This window comes from Nipponia nippon, unplaced genomic scaffold, assembly GCF_047370975.1.
Source record: "Nipponia nippon isolate SJK-2023a ecotype South Korea unplaced genomic scaffold, ASM4737097v1 scaffold_26, whole genome shotgun sequence".
In the NCBI taxonomy this organism is placed as follows: domain Eukaryota; kingdom Metazoa; phylum Chordata; class Aves; order Pelecaniformes; family Threskiornithidae; genus Nipponia; species Nipponia nippon.
This window is the reverse complement of record NW_028262343.1, coordinates 1,737,384-1,755,622: the sequence shown is the minus strand read 5'-3', so window position 1 is coordinate 1,755,622 and position 18,239 is coordinate 1,737,384. Positions and strand designations below refer to the sequence as shown.

The 18,239-nt window shown below is 41.1% G+C and overlaps 1 protein-coding gene across 1 annotated transcript in view; it reads right to left on the bottom strand.

The window, feature by feature from the left end:
- LOC104022969 (synaptic vesicle glycoprotein 2C-like) overlaps positions 1 to 12,505 on the bottom strand; it is a 110,790-nt gene extending 98,285 nt beyond the window's left edge. The window contains exons 1-3 of the mRNA XM_087762468.1: positions 12,393 to 12,505; positions 8,420 to 8,477; positions 7,156 to 7,296 (exon numbers count right to left, since the gene is read on the bottom strand). The gene's annotated coding sequence lies outside the window, so the exon portion shown is untranslated. The remainder of the gene's footprint in view (positions 1 to 7,155; positions 7,297 to 8,419; positions 8,478 to 12,392) is intronic.
- Positions 12,506 to 18,239: the final 5,734 nt, after the last annotated feature.

Sequence of the window (18,239 nt, the reverse complement as noted above, 5' to 3'; positions counted from 1 at the left end):
TTAGTTTTCCCAGTCACAGGAATGGAGGAAGGCAGTATATTGGAACTGGTATCTCACTCTTGTTACTAGATATTGAAATACAGACATATATAACAGCTTCCATTTATTTTATTTATAAGAGGTACAATATACAACAATTTCTCTCAACTAGGAAAAAATACATTTTTACCCAATAGCCAGAAATAAAATGGACCCAAAAGCACATTACACATTTAATAAAGAATCATCAACATTTGACTGAAAAAGTTTTAATCAGTAATTCAGTTCCATTTCCTACCTGTCTCCTGGCAGGGACTTATACTGTCAAAACCCATTTCATAGAATCATAGAATCATTAAGGTTGGAAAAGACCCTTAAGATCATCGAGTCCAACTGTTAACCTATCACTGCCAAGTCCACCACTAAACCATGTCCTCGAGCACCACGTCTACCCTTCTTTTAAATACCTCCAGGGATGGAGACTCAACCACTTCCCTGGGCAGCCTGTTCCAATGCCTGAAATGCCTGTTCCAATGCCATTTGCTACAAGATTTCCACTTTATCAGCCAAGTGATTTTATTCTGCAAGAACTTATGCCCTTGAGTAAAATAATTCATATAAACAACCCTATTGCAATAAATTAGATTATATATATATATAAATATTTGTAAGAACACCAATATATTCCTCTACCCTCCTCTGGGACAGGAGCTAAGTGCACAAACTACAAGAGATCACTCCTGTAAATCACCTAGCCTCAGAGGATGGCAATGGTGGGGAACAGCCTCCACTAGATGTTTTTTAGAAATGACATTTCTGTGTTTTGAATTCTCACAAGCTGCTTCTGTACAACATTGGCCATCGAGCTTATAAAAGTGAATATTGGTAAAAATGAAATAGGGCATCTGACTGCATTATTTTTAAGATAAACCATATGAGAAAATCTCAAGGAAGATATGCCAGAGCTCTTGTGCCCCTATGAGTCAGAATAAACTCAGAAGCCTAGCATACAAAAACCCTTATGCCGTTCCAAGAAAAGGAAAGAATTAACTATGCCTGTCAGATGTGAACTTGGATAATGCAGGTAAACTTTGTATCTTATGAACAAGTACTAGCACAAAGCAGCTTAGACTGGTAAAAAAGCCCTACAGTCTCCATGTTTTCTGATGCCATGCGATGAGATTTATTCAAAACATTTTATTTCAGCCTTAGAATAACTGTATTTAAATATAAAGTGCAGTAACTTTTACTCAAATCTTCTCTGTGTACTCCGAAGTACAGTTCCCTAGGAAAAGAGATCTGAAAGTCAAATCATGGCCAGCTATGAGCTGACACTATGAGCTACTGCATCTCCACAAATAGAGAATGAAATGATTCAGCAGTTCTACAATTTGGCCCTTTAAGAAGAGAACAAATAGCCTCATTTATCATTAAAACCAGTTTTTTGATCAAGGTCATTATCTTGATTTTGCCTCTCAGTCTATGCCAGTACAAGATTTTCTAGCCAAAAAATGAGATTTTATGGAATACAGTTTAACGACAGGGAGTATTTTGCTGTGAGTAATCAAATTCTCTCTCAGATCATAAATTCTTCACTCCTAGGCATACATCTTCTGAATTTATAAGCAAATGTAAAAAGAGGCCCTGATCTTGACCAGCTACTATTCTGATGTGAGTAGAAGGGCTCACAGGAGAGGGAGACTGAATTCCATGATTTATTAAGTTTCAGTAATATAAGGTCTTTATACCAGTAACCCCTCATATCAGTAGATTCATAGAATCATAGAATAATGAAGGTGTGAAGGGACTTAGAATAATAGAATCATAGAATCATAGAATAGTTTGGGTTGGAAGGGACCTTTGAAGGTCATCTAGTCCAATCCCCCTGCAATGAGCAGGAACATCTTCAACTAGATCAGGTTGCTCAGAGCCCTGTCCAGCCTGACCTTGAATGTTTCCAGGGATGGGGCATCTACAGCCTCTCTGGGCAACCCGCTCCAGTGTTTCACCACCCTCAGCGTAAAAAAAAAAACAACCCCAACTCTCTCAGCCTGTCCTCATAGGAGAGGTGTTCCATCCCTCTGATCATCTTCGTGGCCCTCCTCTGGACCCGTTCCAACAGGTCCATGTCTTTCCTGTACTGAGGGCTCCAGAGCTGGACGCAGCACTCCAGGTGGGGTCTCACCAGAGCAGAGTAGAGGGGCAGAATCACTTCCCTCAGCCTGCTGGCCATGCTTCTTTTGATGTGGCCCAGGATACGGTTGGCTTTCTGGGCTGTGAGAGCACATTGCCGGCTTGTGTCTAGCTTTTCATCCACCAGTACCCCCAAGTCCTTCTCCTCAGGGCTGCTCTCAATCCCTTCATCCTCCAGCCTGTATTGATACTGGGGGTTGCCCTGACCCAGGTGCAGGACCTTGCACTTGCCCGTGAGGTTCACATGGGCCCACTTCTCGAGCTTGACTTCTGGAGGTCTTCTGCTCCAGCCTCCTGTTCAAAGCCAGACTAGCTTCAAAATTAAATCAGGTTGCTCAGGGCCATGTCCAGGCAAGTTTTGAGTATCTCCAAGGATGGAGATGCCACAGCTTCTCTGTGCACCTGCTCTAGTGAACCACAGCTTCTCTGTGCACCACCCGCATAGTGAAGAATTTCTTCCTTATATCTCGTTCAAATTTCCGTTCCCTTTTCTGACTCCATCTTCTTTTTAATCACTCATTAGATGATGGAAGATAACAATTAGATCCTCCCACTTCCCTTGGCTTTCTCTTCCCAGCTGAGCAAACCCACAGACTCTCCTTGTGGATCGCGGGTCCCAAACACCTGATAAACTGTCTGTCAGTGTCTTTCTTCACTGGGTGGACAGTGCAGTTCTTCTATTCTGAAAGACTGTACATGGACCAAGCACTAGGAAAGTCTAGAACATTTAGTAAATATTTTCTTCCTATCCCTACCAGAATAACACACATCCCTTAAAACACCAAGTGGGATGTTAAGCACATTTCAGGTCATACCCTTGAGTTACTTATACTTCAGCAAATATACACAATAAAATGACTCTTCAGTGATTTCTACGAGCAACATTTACTTTAGAGAGAAGTCACATCACCGACATCATTGAAAGAAGTTGATTTACAATAGTTTCTCAAATACTGGAAAATAGCTTTGTTTCCTTTGGACTATGGAGCAGGGAGTCACCATACTCATTTGTTACTATAAATGCAGAAATTAGCAAGCATTTTCTCCAGTGAAAATTTGTTCTTCTCAGAGATATCTAATTCCCCAGGAAGAAACAGTTTCCCTATCCAGAGTATCATTCTACTTAATCATTTTGTACAGCTGGTCATAGCAAGGAATCTTCTATATTGTGCTCCAAGAACACATGAAGGATAAACATTTACTAAATACTGAAAAAAAAAAAATCCTGTGCCTTTTGGTAGTTTTCTGCCATGAAGCTATAGCTGGAATGAACCTGAAAGTTTAAAATTGAGAAGGAAGGAGTGAAGGTAGAACAGAAACAACACCAGGTGCCAAGTTGGTCATCTGTATTACTAAGATGTGATTTGTGATCTCTACAGAAATCCTCACCATATCTGAAATGATAAGATTATCAAAGTACTGTGTATATGATACTTAGCATTTATAAGTTATCATGAAGTCATAGAAAGTTTGTCATGCTATGAGGGAGAGTGAACATCACACAAGTAGCAATTCAGTCTTCTTCCTAGGGAAGAGGGTGAGCCAAATAGGAAAAAGAACCATTACTCAAAGGTGTTATGAATTTCAATCCCAGACAGGGATTTGAGAAAGATTTCCTGAATTTTCACAAATCAAAGTACACTAATATTTTCTAAAGTGATTGATAAGCCTTTAATGAAACAGAAGGCGGCACTCTGACATGGGTTACCCTTGAGTTGGTCTCAAGAGACTATCCTCTCAATATGCAAATGTAGAGACTTCAACTCATTTAGAAATCTGGATGTTGTACGCTTACAGAAGATGTATATTTTTTAAGTCTGAGTGTGATTTGGTTTGATATTTTTCTGTTCTTTACACAAGAAGTACATATATACATGTACAAAATGAAATAACATTCCTCCTTTACACTGTGTATCCTGTCGTGGTTTAACCCCACTCGGCAACTAAGCACCACACAGCCACTCACTCACCCTCTCCGCCCCCCCGGTGGATGGGGGAGAGAATAAAAAAAAAAAAAAAAGTAAAACCCGTGGGTTGAGATAAAGACAGTTTAACAGGATAACAGAAGAAGAAAAATAATAATAATAATGATAAAAGAATATACAAAACAAGTGATGCACAATGCAATTGCTCACCACCTGAGCAGCAGTCACTGCCCCCCAGCCAACTCCCCCCAGTTTATATACTGAGCATGAGGTCATGTGGTATGGAATAGCCCTTGGGCCAGTCTGGGTCAGCTGTCCTGGCTGTGCCCCCTCCCAGCTTCTTGTGCACCTGGCAGAGCATGGGAAGCTGAAAAGTCCTTGACTAGTGTAAGCACTACTTAGCAACAACTAAAACATCAGTGTGTTATCAACATTATTCTCATCCTAAATCCAAAACACAGCACTATACCAGCTACTAGGAAGAAAATTAACTCTATCCCAGCTGAAACCAGGACAATCCTAACATTTAAAAAATATCTCTAATGCTACAAAACTTCAATTCTTCTGACTACTCACTCCATATAGAGGTTATGCTATAAGGAAAAGCTTTGTTCTGAATTTTACATGTAAATAGTCAATTTATGCAACTGATAGGAGCAACACCTCATAAATTCTAATGAGGCCAGATGAGACCATGATGATAAATGGAACTAAAGGGATGCCTTCAACTAGAACAACATTCTGTTTTAAAAAGTGTTTGAAAGTGACTGCAGATATACCACTGATCTTCCTACCAGTTTTCATTGACATTACTACCACAATGTATGTAGCTTTGGTTTTTTATGCTTTCCTCGCTCCTATTTTTACTTCATATCCATGCAAGTGCACAACCCTTCTAAGTGACAAGATATGTGGGGAAATCTGTGAGAGCAGCTACATATGAAATGGTGTGCAATGCATAAAATATATGGGAAAAGGCTTTTAATTCCTTTAAAAGTAATTTTTCCTTTGGTCATTTTCAACTTCAGTCCTTCTAGACATAATAAACAATTACAAAAGGATAAAAAAGTACATATAGAAAGTATAGTTTTTTATCTTTAAAGCTGGATGTATGCCTTTATAACCTTTGTAAGGTTTTATAAGGTAGGATTACACTCACAAAGAGGACACAATGTGATTTTTTTAATTTATGGTACTGAGAAACACATCCATCTGAGTTCTTCCATGCTGACATGACAATATCTGCCAAGGCTAATCATGTAGATTCTATTTAAATTCAAGTTTTAGATATCTCTGGATACATGGTATCTTAGGAGGATATACATTTTCTGGTCAAATGTTTATTTATTTATCAATGTAGTCAAGACATTATTTAAAATCAAAGAGAAAATAATTATCAGAGAAAAAAAGATCATTGACTTATATAATCCTTTTTATCCAACAAAACCTCTAGACTGACAGATTCTGAGCCAAATTCACATCGAATGCAATTCCATTCACCTCATTTGAATTACAGTGGGGTGTATTGGAACCTAAGCTAGTCAATATATGTATATATGTAGATCTGTAATAATTTAATGTGGTTTCCTACCTCTCACAACTGAGGTGAAGCCACCTGTGGAAGACATCTGTTAACTGGCACTTGAGCCCCTACATAATACTCGATAGCTCAGTGGGACACTTAGTTTTACACTCTTTATAGGCATTCAGTATTACATGTCTCAAAATATTTCTCATGGATTAATACACTCCAAAAATCACGCACAGTAACATCTTTCTAAGAGATAATGGGAAATGTTTTCTACAAGAAAAATCAGGGCCTCTGTACCAACACCAGTATTATGGCAAAGGGACCCTATTTTAACTTATGCTGCTATAGTGCACCCTGTGGTGACAAAGGATAACCACATCCTGGGATGCATTAGCAAGTTTTATCTGCAGTAATTATTCCCCTCTGCTTGTGAAGCCACATCTAGATTAGTATGTCCAATTTTGCCCCCCTCACCACCACCTAGTTATAAGGAAGAAATTCTTCACGATGAAGCCGGTGAAGTATGGGAATGGTTGCACAGAGAAGCTCTGGGATCCCCATCCCTGGAGATATTCAAACCTTGACTGGACAAGGCCCTGAGCAACTTGATCTAACTATAAAAGTTGGCCCTACTTTTAGAAGGGGACATGAAATTACCTGAAGGAGTCCCTTCAAATGTAAATTATTCCATTATTCTTTTGCATTGTCGCAGTGTTGTGCAGAAACCCTCTTGCAAGCTTTAAGCTAGCTAGCTTTGAATGGAGGGCAATCAATCTGCATCACGGTCCATGCTGTAGGATAATCTCAAGCATGTTTGTGGTTCATTCAGAGCATCATACTGGTGTACTAGACTGCAACAGAAACTGCTATTTTAAACATCTTCATTTTTTCTACAGCATACTGCAGCCAGTGATGAGAAGGCATGCTGATGGAAAGACTCCATCTGCATAGAGGAGACTCCCACAAGCCTTAATACTCTTTTTTTTTTTTTTCTGAACATATCACCCTTACAAGATTTCCAGGCACAGAAATGAGGTTATATGTCTGACATCATTAAGTGCATTTTTCTTCGATACTCTCCCTATTGTCAGAGCTTGATTTGTTTAAGAAAGCTGAGAGGAAATAACAGTTGAGTTATTTGAAAATAAGGTGCTGCTCACATGCTGAGAAAGAATGTTAAAACGATAAGTGAATCTGGTGTGAGTGGCAGTCTGTGCACCAGCTACACATGAAGAGAGACTGAGTCCTGCTCACAAGAGGTGACATCTAGACACCAAGAATACTGTCCAAAAGCAAAAGCCACCATCAACTGCACAGCTATATGCCAATATGAAAAGTAGGAGGCCAAGACACATGAAATGTTAACATGTGGTATCTTCACCTATTGCATTTAGAATTATCCTCTTTTATCTTGTTAATTAAAACCAGGTCAAATGCAGCTCAGTAAAAAATGAGAACTTTGCTCTGTAAAATAAGGAATACTTGTTTTCTAGAATCATAGGAGACCATGGTAATACTTGGTCTTACCTTTCCTTTCAGGACCAGCCTTGTATGACTTATGAAGAAGCACCCCAATCATTCACAGATCCATAAATTCCCTCAAAGAGCGCCAACGAGCCATCACTATAGGATCTTCCATAATCAGTACCAAGCAATTTACTTCATTGGCTTGAGAGTTAAAAAGAAAAATGCCAAATAGCATCTGGTGCCTTCATATCTGTACAAGAAAGATATCACAAATGCCCTGCAGAGAGCTTTCAATATGACCAGGAAATGGAAAAATATACGGTTGATCTTATCTTTATTGTTGTGGTGCTTAGATATATTTTGTGACAGAATTTTCAAGTGCGTTACTTTTTAATGAAAATAAATATGTATTTTGTCCCATTTTTATAGACAGCAAGGATCTGAGACATACCATCAACTGTCCAAGAGGCAAGATTTCAAGAATACACACAGATAAAAAAGAAACAACAAAAAGCTACATGTTTGAGAGGAGTGACTTCCAGCTGGAAGTGCTGCTCTGAGGAACCACTCATTTCTCTGCCTTGGGAGCAGCTCAGTGGACCACTTCATTTGTAAGGCTGCAGCAATGGCTGGGATTCCCAGAAAAAAAGCAAATACTGACATGATCGGGGGGTGGTGTTGGGGGAAAGGGTAGAATCCAGTTTGAAAAAACATCTTCTTGGCATTAGCACTGTTACTCTTACAGAAAGGGAAGTTTATTCTCCAGCTTTACATGGCATGAAAATGGTGCCACTTAAAGACCCAGAGGCCCTATGAGATGCTATGAGCAAAGTCACCTCTCAGTTCCATGGTTACCTGTATTTAAATAATCAGTTTTCATGATGTATTTCCTGAAGCTCTTCCCTATACACAACTCGTATGATCATTAAAGGGGAAAAAAAGCCTACAGGACGCTTTAATGCTGCTATCAACTGCATTCATTGTAACTTGAATTTTCAGTCAAAAATCTAGATATGCTTGTGAGATGCAGATTACCATCCTGGAACAAAGCACATAACTAGACCCATACAGCCATGACCACAAAAATAACCTACTGAGAAGGAGAGAGCCAGCTACAGGGATGCTGCTTTATCTTTAAAAAAAATCTTGCTGCTGGCAAGGAAACATGAAGCTGCAACACCACCATATTTTTCACGAGTCTCAGATCAATATAAAGCTATATGCCTTGGGTGCTGAAACAGCTACATTACATGGTAGGTATCATTCATATTTTCATTATGGTGCATTTTTAGTTCAGTTAGAAATATTTGAATGGAATGCCCACCTAATCATGAAAGTCTCTGATGTTTTGTTGATGCGTGGCAAGTCTTTACTGTCAGCAGCTGGTCAGGGGAAATGCAGACAAACAGAGGTAAGAATTCAGCCTTAAAAACAAAATGACGTTAGAATATCTTAATCAATAAACTGTATTACACCTTAAGCAATTTGATTGTTATGTCTGCAGCATTTAAACTTTTATTATCCTTTCTGGGTGGGGAAGTGACTGAGAGTTTGAACCACAGAGAAGGAAAGGATGTGCTTGGTATTGCTTTACCCCCTCTGTTTGGTTTTTTAATAAGGGGACAATAGCTTCAATAATAATCATACTAAAGAAATCTGCATTTGATTGTATTTAATGCACATGTATTTATCTTTCATTGACATAAAAATGGTAATTTGAGACCAAGCCTGACTAACATATCACAGACTGGCAACATATATATTTACAGGAGAATAGGTACTCTGCATGTTTAGAATGTCTTTAGAAGGACCACATAGCAATACACAAAATCAAAGATAAATTAAAAGCCTGTGAGGCTCATTTTTGCAGCTGTCAACCAGTGTTTTATGGAAAAAAGGCCCACCATGTTTTGTAACATAGTTACCAGAGAATATATCACATTTAACTTAAAACTGAAACAGTTTGCTAATTTAAAAGGAAAATTTAAATATCTGTTTTCTTCCTGGTGTCAATACTTTGAGCATAGTTTCAATTAATTTTTCCATTTAACTGCTTACAATCACTTAAAAGAAAACAAGCTCTAAATCCAGTCCTCTGTATCATTTTAAAAAGGACTCTGATATGTTTTAAGAGGAAAATATTATGCACTACATAATACGAAGGCAGTGGCAGCAGCTATGGGTTCCCTATCACAGGTTTGCAAACACATTTAATCTAATTGATGAGCTTTTGTTTAAACAAGCATTGATATGCATCCTGTGATGCATATGGGTTGCAAAGATCCACAGCAACATACAGCCCAAGTGATTTGCCTGTGAGGCTGAAACAACTTTTATATGACTGAGAATGTGAAATATCTTCATTAATATTAATATTAATTTCATTTTTAAAATATAATTATATAGCTGGATTCATTCTGGTTCCCACTGAAATGTACAATAAAATTCACACTGATTTTAATGGGAGGATCAGGACCACTGTGGATAAATGTTTGTCCTCTGTGCTTTGGAACACATCATTTTAAAAATTCATTTGAAATCAGCCATTACTGCAAGCAACTTATACAAGTTTATATAATCAGGTACATATAATCTCGATTATAGATTTCATGTTGTCACCTGCAGTAACACCATAGTTTGCAAATATAATTGGATGCTTCATGCGATCTTCCTTTGTTGCAAACATCTTTCTTGCATGTTGCTCAGAACTGCGAAAAAACTAACTAAAACTCTTTCATTTTACTATTATTAAAAATTAATTGGATTTCTCAAATATATAATCAGAAAACACTTGGCTTGATCTTATTTGGCCAAATACAAATCTGTTTTTCCAGAATGCAATGACATGTGATTTTTACATCAAGTTGACATCAGAGAAAGGCTATGTCTAGTCTGTACCAGATATTCAGGGTCATCTTTATTGAATTAGCAGTAGGAATACAGCTTCAGAAATATAGACATTAAACCATTGTTTCTTCTTTTTCTTCGAGTATTGTTTGAAGATGTTTGGAGGCACCATGTGTGTCAATAATGTTAATTGACAGACTGTCTTTTTGCAATATTTGGCCTATGCAAAGCTTTCCTCCAAATATATATAAAAGTCCACTTGGAATGCACTGTGACTATATTTTAGAGAATTCTGCATTTCTTTGGAATTCAGAAAAGCAATGCTTCCTGTTCTCACATTACAGAAACAGGTAAAAAACTCACAAAATAAGCACCGAAACAGTAATATTTAATGCATGCTATCATTCAGTAAAACTGCAGAAAATGACTAGCTGAGGAGGAAGGAATAGTGTCTCCAGTTTACCACGGTGCCTTATTCTCTATGAAAATGCTGAATAAATGCTTAATTATAGGCGAAAAAATGCTGACTATTGCATGAAACAGCACAATGGTAGTTTTCATTCCCACAAGGACCTCAATCCATTAAAAGATAATCCATTGTAAAACTTCAATAATTCAGGAGGACATATGGCATAGTTAAAACAGGGCTTTTTCCCATAGAGAACTCGGAGGAAAAACACTTCTGACAGAAGTATACTATTTACAATTATTCTAATCAGAGAACTTTATTTGGTTTGGGGTTTTTTTCCCCTAAAATCCTTTGTGGTTAATTGTAAATTCATCAGGAATTCCTTCCAAAATCTCCTTATAGTTCTACTTCCAGTTCTATCTGCATTTCTCTTGCAAAGCAATAATCTTTGACATAGTTTGTGACATCTCTACGGATCAATTCAGCATCTCCCTTTCTTCTAAGACAAAAGTTGCTGTGAGCTCCCTGCACTGCAGTGCAATGCAGCCCAAGTACCAGCAGTACCAATTGTGTTTGTCTACGGGTAGGTTTCCCTTGTGTTGTTCTAACCTCTGCAATCCACCCACACCCCCCCCCCCCCCACACACACACACACCCCGCCTCCATCAGAGATACACTCATGAGCCTCCTAACCCTTTATGGGAAGGAGAGCCAGATACTATCAGTCATGAAGGAGCTGCTGTATGATTTCAGCATCTTTCGATGAGATGATCTCCCTCCTCTCCACCTATCTTTATATGCTTCTTCCTCATCACTTCCTTCTCTCCTCGGCCTCCCCTTTCTGTACAGATGTGCCATGGCTGCCCCAGCCAGCATGACTCAGCTCCCACCCTTGCCCCCCACTCACACCGCACCCACAGTGCTTTGCAGGATTAGGCACCCAAGACTCATCAGTGACCTCCATGTTCAATTACCCCCGTGTCACCTGGCCTTCAGGTCCCTGGGGTGTCCTGCCTCCACTCAGTACTGCTGGACCATCCCCTTTGCCTCTTTGCATCCCTCAGGCTCTTCTGCCCTGCAATCCTTGTTAAATTAGATGGTGATCACCTCAAAAAACCTTGCCATCCCATGACTCTTCCTAACCCCGGGACCTGGACTATAATTTTCCCCACTGTGAATTCAGTAAAGGTTGTGTCCAAGAAACCAACCTTTCTCCATGCTCCCCTCCCCATGTACTGCTGTAAGCATATTGGGATCTAAATCCCCAAAGCACCAGGAAAGCAGTAACTTAGTGTGTTTTGGAAAAGTCCTTTCCTGAAGCTGTAAGGGAGTCCCTCCTCTCTGTTATGGGTCATAAATGTTAAACCATTCTTCGCACATAGTCAATGTGAGTCATGATCCTTGAAGGCAACCTATACTGAGAAAAGGAACATAGTTTTCAAAAGCACTTAAATTGTTTATTTTCTTTCTTTTTTTTTTTCCCTGTTGCAGGGTCTGAAACCCTGCCTGTTCCCTTCTAAACCCATCTTAGAAAGTGTTGGTTCTCTAAGGAGCTGGAATCTCGACACCCTTCCTGCATCTTTGATTTTCCTCGCCAGCCTTACCGCTAGGACATCTGCAAGCTTGTTTTCTTCAAACATCTGGAGTCTCTGCAAACCTTAACACCCTTTGGTTTTGCTCCCCTAGCGTGCAAAAGTTCTGCCAGCCTTAATATGCTACTCAGCTTCAAAAGCAGAGATTAGACACTCATACCGCCTCAGATCTGTGCAACCTGCTCTCTCTGTGCAAAGGAGCAAGCGAGCTCTGGATAGAGCTGGAGTGAGCAGCAGCCAAGCAGACTGCTCCCGCTCACTGCGGGAACCCCGCGCTCCATGTAATGCTCGACCTGTCCCGAAGAGAGCTCACCTCCCTCCCCTCCCCAGCAAGCAAAATCCCTATAAGTTCTGTGGAAAAGTTGAAGTCCTCCCCGCCTCAAGCATAAAAAAAAAAAAAGTTGCCCGGTAGCAGTAGCGGCCGCCTCACTGCCCGGAGCATCACTTACCGGCGGTGCAGCCAGGAGCTGCGGCGCGGCCAGGCTGCGGGAGGGAGCGAGGAGCCCCCCGGAGCAGCCGCCAAGCGTGACAGACCAGAGGAGGGGCGGACCGGAGTTGCTGCGTGGGCTTCGCGTTGCGGTGAAGCCTCTGCTGCAGTGCCGGAGAGAGAGGGAGGGAGCGAGCGGGCGAGCGAGGCGCGGCGCGGGCGGCGGCCGCCACCATCAATAATTGAAAGCGTGGCAGTGCGGGGAGGTAGATCCCCGCTACAGGCAGCGGCCAGAGCGGGGCGAGGAGGAGGCAAGGGGATGACAACAATAGCCTTGAAGGACATGGTCCCAGAACTGAAGCAAAGGTCAGTCAGCGAACACAGTGAAGACGACTACGAGCCTTCATCTGAAGACCCCCAAAGACCACCTGAAGACCACCACGGGAGACGACTGCGCATGCGGATCGGACATTTGCATATGTTAATGAGTTCCAAGAAATCTCATGTTTATGTAAATGATTTCTCGGAAATCCTGGGAATATGTAGGACTTTATAGTATATAATCTCTGAAAGTCCACCAAATCGGTGGAGCACTTATGGTGGAGAATCCCCAGTGCTGCCCAGCGCTGCAATAAAGAATACCTGCTTAATAGTAACTTTGTTGCTATTGAGTTTCATTTCAGGGACTCTCTGAATACTCCGTTTCTCCCTTGGGGAGATTTGGACTGTGAAGACAAGCATCCGTGAATTTTTGTATCAATCAGAGACCAGAATCAAGCCATAAGAAACTTAAATTCTGAAGATAAAATAATAACAGGATTTAACAAGTAGGTTTATACAAAATACACAGCAGTGCAAATGGATGACTAACTGTGGACTACAATAAAGTATTTTATAAGAAATGGAAGAAAATAAACATCAGTAAACACATCAAGTGTGCTTTGCACAGGCATTGCTCATTCTGGATTAAGTTGATTGAAAGAATCTGATTTTCCTAGAATTGTTCTAATCAGCTCAGCAGCAATAGGAGTCTTTCCTTGATTTTTTAACACTCTGAGCATAAAGGACTTCAAATCCTGGACCGGCTTCTTTTCTATTATATCTTCAGAGCCATCTTGACAGGTTTTGAACCTTTAATAAATCCGTATCTAAAAGGTTCTTTTGGGACCGAATTTCTGGAAGTATTTTCATTTGGGCAACCTAATCTATATCAGAAGACAAGTTATTTGATGATTATTTGGTGCTTCAGGAACTCATCAGCTCTTCTCCCTCTCCCTCTCCTTCTCCCTTTCCCTCTCCTCGCCTCTCCTCTCCTCTCCTTATGCACTTATCAAACACTAACAGTACTAAATCACCAAGAAAGAATATATTGGATTGCAGTGATTTTAAATGTAAGAAACTGTATTTATAGAGAGAACACATTCTACTTGTTCATAAGCTTAAAAACATTGCCACTTAAAATATAAAATGCTCTACAAAACAAAGAAGCAAGAGTTCATGAAGTTAGTGAGTGTCCTGGTTTCAGCTGGGATAGAGTTAATTTTCTTCTTAGTAGCTGGTATAGTGCTGTGTTTTGGGTTTAGGATGAGAATAATGTTGATAACACACTGATGTTTTGGTTCTTGCTAAGTAGTGCTAAGCTGTTGCTAAGTAGTTGCTAAGTAGTGCTTACACTGGTCAAGGACTTTTCAGCTTCCCATGCTCTGCCAGGTACACAAGAAGCTGGGAGGGGGCACAGCCAGGACAGCTGACCCAGACTGGCCCAAGGGCTATTCCATACCACATGACATCATGCTCAGTATATAAACTGGGGGAAGAAGAAGGAAGGGGGGGAACGTTCAGTGTAATGGTGTTTGTCTTCCCAAGTAACCATTATGTGTGATGGAGCCCTGCTTTCCTGGGGATGGCTGAACACCTGCCTGCCGATGGGAAGTAGTGAATGAATTCCTTGTTTTGCTTGGTTTGCGTGCGCAGCTTTTGCTTTACCTATTTAACTGTTCTTTTTTTATTTTACTTCAATTATTAAACTGTTCTTATCTCAACCCACGAGTTTTCTCCCTTTTACCCTTCTGATTCTTTCCCCCATCCCACTAAGGGGGGAGTGAGCGAGCGGCTGCATGGTGCTTAGTTGCTAGCTGAGGTTAAACCACGACAGTCCTTTTTGGTGCCCAACATGGGGCTCGAAGGGTTTGAGATAATGACAGATTTGATTGGAATGTGCTAGACTGAATTTATAGCTGTTATTGCTGTTTACCTGTTAATCGGCAGGCTTCTGTGCTTGCCACGGAGCTTGCTTGCCTTACTTACTTACTTACTTACTTACTTATTAGAGTCTAGTGCTCGTTAGTGGCTGCTTTTTGCTTTTGCTGCTTGCTGAACTACTCATCATCTGACTCTGCTGTGCCTGGGAACATTTTGATAACAGCAATGGCCATGCGCCTGGGCTGGCAGAGGGCTAGGGCATCGCTGCTGTTTTTCTGTGCTGCTGTACTGGATAGGCTGGAACTCCAGTGTGAACTCAAGTCAAAGGGACTGTGAAATGTGGATGAGTCCATGTGGGAGCAGGACACGCCAAATCCCATGTAATCCCATGCCAGAGCAGCCCATGGAAGTTAAGGGTGGAGCAGAGATCCACCTGCAGTCTGTGGAGGACCTCATGCTGGAGCAGGTGGATTCCCGAAGGAGGCTGTGGCCCCATGGGAAGACCACGCTGGAGCAGGCTCCTGGCAGGACCTGTGGACCCGTGGAGAGAGGAGCCCACGCTGGAGCAGGTTTGCTAGCAGGACTTGTGACCCCGTGGAAGGGACCCACGCTGGAGCAGTTTGTGAAGAACTGCAGCCCGTGGGAAGGACTCACATTACAGAAGTTCATGGAGGACTGTCTGCCGTGGGAGGGACCCCACAATGGAGCAGGGGCAAGGGGAGGAGCCCATTGCAGTGTTAAACCCGATGGTCTGGTCCAAAGGGGCCAGGGGTGGAGACTGTAATGGAAATACCTTTAAATTGTTGTGACCCGGGATTTGAGTTGCATGTTATGGGAATTACTATAGCAGGAACCCCTTGTTGCTAGCCAGGCTAAGGAGCAAGGGGAGGAGTTCATTGCAACATTAAACCCTCTAACCTGGCCCAAAGGGGCCGGGGGTGGAGATTGTAATGGAAATACCTTTAAATTGTTGTAACCCATGATCTGAGTTGCATGTTATAGGAATTACCATAGCAGGAACCACCTGAACCAATGGAGAAGAAGCCTTACAAGCAGCAGTGCAAGTGCAGCAGCGACCCGACCTGAGCTGGCTTTGGTGCCCAATAACTCCACGCAACACACCACCTCTCCTGTCCTGAGCGACCACCATCACAGATGGAGCCCAAAGTCGTGGACTAAATGAACTCAGTGGACATTATGTGGACATTTGTGGATGTTTATGGACATTTTACAGACATTTCACAGGGGTGGTCCATAGACTGAGGGAATGATACCTGTGTATTGTATCAAAGGATGGGAAGGGGGGTGGTGGTTAAAGAGGATGTATTGGATACTGTGGGACCTGAGCATGAAGTAAATGGTATGGAATAAGGGGTGGATACTGTCCTGGTTTCAGCTGGGATAGAGTTAATTTTCTTCTTAGTAGCTGGTAGAGTGCTGTGTTTTGGGTTTAGGATGAGAATAATGTTAACACACTGATGTTTTGGTTTTTGCTAAGTAGTGCTAAGCTGTTGCTAAGTAGTGCTTACACTGGTCAAGGACTTTTCAGCTTCCCATGCTCTGCCGGGTGCATGGGGGGGCTGGGAGGGGGCACAGCCAAGACGGCTGACCCAGACTGGCCAAAGGGTTATTCCATACCATATGATGTCATGCTCGGTATATAAGCTGGGGGAAGAAGAAGGAAGAGGGGGGGCATTTGGCATGATAATGGTTACTTGGGAAGACCCACGCTATGCGTGATGGAGCCCTGCTTTCCTGGGGATGGCTGAACACCTATTTCATTTCTATTTCATTTTACTTCCATTATTAAACTGTCTTTATGTCAACCCACGAGTTTTCTCCCTTTTACCTTTCCGATTCTCTCCCCCATCCCACCAAGGGGGGAGTGAGCAAGCAGCTGCATGGTGCTTAGTTGCTTGCGGTACTCACTGTTGTGGTTTAACCTCAGCTAGCATGTTGCAATTGGGCTATCTGGCCACCCCATGGACCACATAACTTTATTTGCTCCTAAAAGTAAAGGCCAAACTCCCTCTTGATATCACTTCTCACTGGAGTATCTCCATTGACACCAACTGACTCACACTGAGCCTAGTTGTCCTTTTGTACACTGGTGTATCTGCTGTAGAATGCATTTTTGTTGAATGCTGCTTTTAGAAAAGGCAATTCAGTCCAAAGGAATAAAACATATGGGCCAAATTTTGTTCTTCTTAGACTACTCATCACCTGGAACTGGAGGAAATTTCTCCAGCATAAAGGCAAAGACCTTATTGCTATTCACATTGAAGGGCAGCACTCCAACAAACTGTAGTAGTCAAAAGATACAGAAAAGAACATAAGGGTTTAGGATTTCCAGATGTAAGAGTAAAATGAATCCTTGAAACAGGCCTTTAACCCTGTGTTGCACCTAACAGTATTTATAGAACTGAATTGTTCTTCTTTTCTCAGTACAAAGGGAAGTAAAAAACTCACAGATCTGGAACAAGTGGGTGAAAATCAATACTAAATTATGCAGCAAGACACAAAATCTCTGTATTAGAGTTGCTTTTGTTTATATACTTGTACAACACCTGCACAATGGTGTTCTGAGGTGACTGGTTTCCACATGCTGCTGGAAAATATGGTAAATAATGTACATGGTACGTTCAATCAGTCAAATTAGCATTGAAAGTTCATGCATATGAGCAAAAGCTGAAATCACAGTGAAACTGTAAATAAGGGTCATCACATCCTATTTTCAGCCTTCCTAGTAGGAGATTCCCTTCTATCCTCCTTGCTTTGTAAGTTACATCCAGTTTGCAAACATTCTAAGTGCAATCGTGAGCCCCGTATCCAACTACTTTACAGCATGCCAGGAGAAAGGCACATCAGTTTACAGTAAGTTATGAGCAAGCTATGAGTGGTGTAAAGGAGAGCAACCCTTGAGTTGCTTTATACTTAAGGATCAGGAGCCAAATCTTGATGTCACTGAAACTAGCAGAGATTTTGCATTTTGGCAGGAGTAAAGTTGAGCTTCAAATCTGCTAAAGAGTACAGGTGGCTCTGTGCAAATAATATGTTCCAAGAGACTGTCTCATTTAAAATATAATTTATTAAACATTTCAAAAATAGAATTAAGTTAGGAATTCCTGTAGAGTCCATCCATTAACTTACTTTTGGTTCAAAGAATAAGGAGGCTTCTAATGGTTTATCTAGAATTCTAGCTGCGTCACCAACATAAATCCAAAACATTCAAATATCCTCTAGTGTGAAGCAAATGTGGCCACAGCTGGAGAAGGGGTAAGTCTAAACTCTGACTCTCCCCCCCCCCATCTTAGAATTATCTGAATCAGCTATATCAAATACCTACACACAAAGAGATACCATTTTGGTGATTTATAAACATTCACAAGCCCATAATTATAATGTAATCTTTCAAAGCCAGATTTGAAACAGTTTGTTCCTCCCAGTGATCAGTTATTCACATAAGGAGCTCTAAGTAAGTATTCATGTGACTAACAAGTCACCAATATGACTAGATACTTCACATTGGAGTTTCTGAAGGATGTTTATTTTTCACTCTTCCTCCCCTAATGATGTCCTGTCATATCTAAATTATAAAACTATGGCCAGTTAAATAATTTGCAAAACAAATCTAAAAATGGTCAGCAAGCCTTTTCCAATGTCAGAT